This window comes from Chiloscyllium plagiosum, chromosome 27 (genome assembly GCF_004010195.1).
Source record: "Chiloscyllium plagiosum isolate BGI_BamShark_2017 chromosome 27, ASM401019v2, whole genome shotgun sequence".
NCBI lineage: Eukaryota > Metazoa > Chordata > Chondrichthyes > Orectolobiformes > Hemiscylliidae > Chiloscyllium > Chiloscyllium plagiosum.
In genome coordinates this window covers 10257436-10263314 of record NC_057736.1, presented here as the reverse complement: position 1 = coordinate 10263314, position 5879 = coordinate 10257436, and the positions used below count along the sequence as shown (strand labels likewise).

Below are 5879 nucleotides of genomic sequence, written 5' to 3'. Positions count from 1 at the left end.
GCTGGAGAGCATCATCAACCACATGGGAGGGAAAATTGTGGTCGTTAAAGAAGGAGGCCATCTGGTGTGTTCTGTGGTGGAACTGGTCCTCCTGGGAGCAGATACAGTGGAGTTGAAGGAATTGGGAATAAGGGGTAGCATTTTTACAGAAAGCAGGGTGGGAGGAGGTGTAGTCCAGGTAGCTCTACACAGCACTCTACCACTCTGCCTTCTCTCTTCCTCCTTTTTGAAGTTTACTGAGAAACTTTCCATCCAATCTCTCTTTTAGCTGTATGTCCCCTACCTCCAATCTACCATTCCCTTTCTTCCTGCTTGACATCTACTCAATGCTGATTGAGAGGTTAGCATCACTTTTCTTAATTGTTACTTAGTAGAAAATTGTCTTATTTGGTTATCTCAACTACTTTGGGAGACAGAATACAGGTAGTTTTGCTAAAACGAACTGGCTATAACCCAATTGATGAATTGTGGACACTGTTTGGATAAAGCAAACTTTCTAATGAATGGGTAGAGCAATTTTATGTTAGTGATGATCAAAGAGCACACCCGTGCACCAAACACATTCATCAGGACTTTGGATCCAGTCCTTCAGAGTTGCCTAAGTGCCCTCATCCCATGTACTTCTCACGAAGGCGACTTCTACTGCTTTCCGAAGATATACAAAGCCAACACACTAGAATGTCCCATCATATCAGGCAACGGGACCCTGTATGAGAACCTCTCTGGCTATGTTGAAGGTATCTTGAAACCCATTGTATAGGAGACCCCCAGCTTCTGCCAATCTCCGAGCACCGTCCTACAACTCATCTGCTTTATCGACCACAACATTTTCATCCAGACATGTGGAATGGCCATGGGGACCAAATTTGCACCCCAATATGCTAACATCTTCATGCACAGATTTGAACAAGACTTCTTCTCTACCCAGGACTTCCAAACAACACTATACACCAGGTACATTGATGACATTTTCTTCTTCTGGACCCATGGTGAGGAGTCACTGAATCAATTACACAGTGATATCAACAAGTTTCATCCCACCATCAAACTCACCATGGACTACTCGGGGTCCACTAGTTTTCGTCATTTATATAAATGATTTGGAAATGAATATAGGAGGTATAGTTAGTAAGTTTGCAGGTGACACCAAAATTGGCAGTGTAGTGGACAGCGAAGAAGGTTACCTCAGATTACAATGGGATCTTGATCAGATGCGCCAACGGGCTGAGGAGTAGCAGATGGAGTTTAATTCAGATAATACGAGGTGCTGCATTTTGGGAAAGCAAATCTTAGCAGGACTTCTACACTTAATAGTAAGGTCCCAGGGAGTGTTACTGAATAAAGAGACCTTGGAGTGCAGGTTCAAGAGTACCTTGGAAGTAGAGTCCCAGAGTGGTAGGATAGTGAAGAAGGCGTTTGGTATGCTTTCCTTTATTGGACAGAGCATTGAGTATAGGAGTTGGGAGGTCATGTTGCGGCTGTACAGGACACTGGTTAGGCCACTTTTGGAATATTGCGTGCAGTTCTGGTTTCCTTCCTATCGGAAAGATGATGTGAATCTTGAAAGCGTTCAGAAAAGATTAACAAGGATGTTGCCGGGTTGGAGGACTTGAGCTATAGGGAGAGGCTAAATATACTAGGGCTGTATTCCCTGGAGCATCAGGGGCTGAGGGGTGACCTTATAGAGGTTTACAAAATCATGAAGCGGATAGATTGGGTAAATAGACAAGGTCTTTTACATGGGGTAGAGAAGTCCTGAACTAGAGGGCATAGGTTTAGGGTGAGAGGGGAAAGATATAAAAGGGACCCAAGGGGCAACATTTTCCAAGCAAAGGGTGGTGCATGTGTTGAATGAGCTGCCAGAGGAAGTAGTAGAGGCTGGTATAATAACAGCATTTAAAAGGCATCTGGATGGGTATCTGAATAGGAAGGGTTTGGAGGGATATGGGCCAAGTGCTGGCAGGTGGGACTATATTGGGTTGGGATATGTGGTCAGCATGGACAAGTTGGACTGAAGGGTCTGTTTCCATGCTGTACATCACTATGACTTTGTGACTCTGTCTCATTCTTGGACATATGCATCTCCATCAATGATGGGCACCTCAGCACCACATAGTACTGCAAACCCACGGATAATCTCATGATACTACACTTCTCTAGCTTCCATCCAAAACATATTAAAACAGCCATCGCCTACAGACAAGCCCTATGTATACACAGGATCTGTTCAGTTGAGGAGGAACGTGACGGGCATCTGGAAGTACTCAAGGATGCCTTCATTAGAACGGGGTACGATGCTCAACTCATTGATCGACAGTTCCGACGTGCCACAGCGAGAAACTGTAATGACCTCCTCAGGAGACAGATACGTGCTGTAACCGACAGGGTACCCTTCATTGTGCAGTACTTCCCGGGAGCTGAACAACTACACCATGTTCTTCGCAGCCTGTAACACATTATCAGTGAGGATGAACATCTCGCCAAGACCTTCCCCACGCCTTCACTCCTTGCCTTTAAACATAAACCAAACCTCAAACAGATCATTGTTTGCAGCAAATTGCCCGGCTTTTAGGACAACACCATACAACCCTGTCACGGTGGACGCTGCAAGACGTATCAGAGTGTGGACACAGATACCACCATTACACGTGGGGACACCTTCCACCATGTGCATGGCAGGTACTCATGTGACTCAGCCAATGTTGTCTATCTTATACGTTGCAGGTAAGGATGCCCTGAGGCAAGGTACATTGGGGAAACTGAGCAAAGGCTACGGCAACGGATGAATGGGCACCGCACACCAATCAACAGACAGGTGTGTTCCCTTCCAGTCGGAGAACAGTTCAGCGGTTCGGGACATTCGACCTTGGATCTTCGGGTGACCATCCTCCAAGGTGGACTTCAGGACAGGCAACAACGCAAAGTGGCCGAGCAGATGCTGATAGCCAAGTTCGGTACCCATGGGGATGGCCTCAACCGGGACCTTGCGTTATGTCACACTACAGGTGACCCCACTGCACTACACACACACACAGACACACACACATGCAGACCCTCTCTCATACACAAGCTCTCTCTCATGCACTCACACATACACTCTGACACACACGCACCCTCTCACAGACATATACCCCTTTAGACTCACACTCACACGCATACACATACACCCACTCTCTCACAGACACTCATACCCACCCCGCACACATACCCACATGCGCGTGCGCACACACACGCACACACACGCACAGGGCACCTCACACTTTCAATGCATCATCTGGGCCAACATGGAACCTATTGTTAAAGTTCACTTGAGACTGGGATTTACATACGAAAGAACTGAAACCAACATGGTCATTCTAAAAGATGAGAGACTTAACAAACAATCCAGGTCTTTTTCAATATATAATTTCAGTGATATGACACTGTAAACTTTTGCTATAAATTCTGTGTCTTACGATCTTATACTCCACAACCACCTGATAAAGGAGCAGTGCTCCGAAAGCTAGTGCTTCCAAATAAACCTGTTGGACTATAACCTGGTGTTCTGTGATTTTTAATTTTATATCAATAATATAACATTTTCTGCGGCGTAATTTTCTATAGCATGGTTGCAGGGGAACGCAGCTGTCACATTATGGTCAAGCAGCATGTGATGTACCATCAGTGTGTGTTGGTAATTATCTGAATCTTTCAGTTTTCCACGTGGATGTGGGTGAAGTACCAAATGAAGCTAGGGTCTCTTCACAAATAGTGATAGGAAAGCTGTGGTCTGGAGGACATGTGGAGATCGTTATCTGCCATCCATTGATGGAGTAATAAACGGAGGGAGGTCAGTGATCAGATTTCTGTCTTGGAGTCTAGGAATCACATGAATATTGAACATAAAATGGTAATAAGATGGAAAAGGATCATGACTACTTTAATTACCTGAATGGTTTGACGTGTCAAGTTATTAAATCTGAATTTTGTCACAGGTGCATGAAAAAGCTCAAATCAACTTTCTTTTTCCCTATAATTGTTTATCAGAGTGAAGATGACAAATGTTGGGCAAAACATAAAAACATAAGAACTAGGAGCAGGAGTAGGCCGTGTGGCCCTTCGAGCCTGCACCACCATTCAATAAGGTCATGGCTGATCTTTTCATGGACTCAGCTTCACTTACCCACGTTTTCACCATATTCCTTTACTTTTCAAAAAATTATCTACCTAAGCTTTAACATGAATTTGCGTGTCATCCTTGCGCAGGGTCCGTGCTAATCTTTTCTGTATTGCTCCAATTAAAACCAATTTAGGATTTCAAGGCAAGGCAAAAAATACTGCATTGTTCCTTTATCTTTTCTGTTGTTACATGAGGAGAAGGAGGATAGGGAAACCATGGCCAATCTCTGGAAGGAACCTGTTCCTTTTCCTAGTCTTGATGATTGTGTTAGATTAGATACGAGTAAATGTGGCCACCTGGCCTTCTTATACAACAGAAGCAATCAGAACTGCAAGGAAGTATGAATAACTTATAAAACCTATAATCTCGATTGACAGCAAAGTCAATTAAGGCCATTTTGATTTTTTTTTAATCAGGAAGCCATTGATACACAAAAATTGGGGAACTGTATTTGAGGATAATTGAAAAACAACCATTATTGTAAGTCATGGTGGCCGCACACTGTAAATTGAATGGTGTGCTTAATGTGTGATAAGATAGATGACTTGCTTTCCATTTTTTAGTATAGAGCACGCCCCAAACAGATCTATTACATGATTATATTTTTGCAGTGGGAGTGTAAGGAACAGAGCGATTATGTTTGCCACATTATCCTACCTACCGAACTCTCAGTAAGTATTGATTTACTTCCAAACAAGCCTGTACAAGCAGATTTTTACACTGGTTTAATTAAGAGCCATGATAACAATATGCCTTTCAGAAAACTTTTGGCAGCTAATCAATCTTAAAGTAATTTTATTTTGTTGTGAGTCAGGTTGGTGTACATGCTTCACATACTGTCAGTGCAATAAAGATTGATGGCATGAGACTTCACTGTTTAAAGAGGGAAGGGCATGTGCTTAAATGAGATGGGGACACCAGGCAATATGTCAAAACTTGCAGATGAGGCAATTCTTGCCAGCATTGTGAACTGTAAGGAAGATATTAATTAGATTTCAAGAGGGCATAGAGAGGAGCGGGCAGGCACATGACAAATCAAGTGCAATGTAGCAAATTGGGAGGTGATTCATTTATAGTAGGAGATATGAGGAGAAACTAAATGGTGCAATTGTACAGAAGGCCCAGCAGCTGAGAGCTTTGAGGAAGGATAAATGTTTGAGGTTAGCATGAGAAAGTGATGAAATTTTTTTTTCTCAACCTTTATTCATTCATGACTTGAGGGCGTCGCTGTCCGGGAAACATTTATTGTCTGAGATTCAACCGCGTTGTTGAGGAGTCACATTTAGGCCAAATCAGGTAAGGACAGCGGTTTCCTTCCCTAATGGAAGTTAATGAACCAGATGGTCATGGTCATCATTAGACTCTTAATTCCAGATTTTGTTTTAAAATTGAATTCAAATTCAACCACCTACCGTGGCAGGATACTGTCTCTGGATTAACAACCCAGCAGTAATACTGCTAGGCCATGACCTCTCCTTGATAAAGTGTATAAGACCCTGGGCTTGAGGAATTAAGACAAGGACTGGGAAAGCAAGATACTTGCCAAACTTGTGCAAAATATGAGAGAGGTAATTGCTGGAATATTGTCCATTTCCTGGTTTTGGAGAAGGTACATCTTTGGGATGGTTCTAGGGATGAGGGATTCCAGTTCTGCCATTGAACTGGAGAAGCTCCTTAGAGCAGAGGAGATGAAAGGGAATTATGTTGATAGTGAATATCA

At 43.3% G+C, this 5879-nt stretch overlaps 1 non-coding gene across 1 annotated transcript; it reads right to left on the bottom strand.

Moving 5' to 3' along the window:
• Positions 1-4193: 4193 nt before the first annotated feature.
• LOC122563785 lies at positions 4194-4300 on the bottom strand. Its single transcript, XR_006315724.1, has one exon. It is a non-coding gene; the product is annotated as a U6 spliceosomal RNA (small nuclear RNA).
• Positions 4301-5879: the final 1579 nt, after the last annotated feature.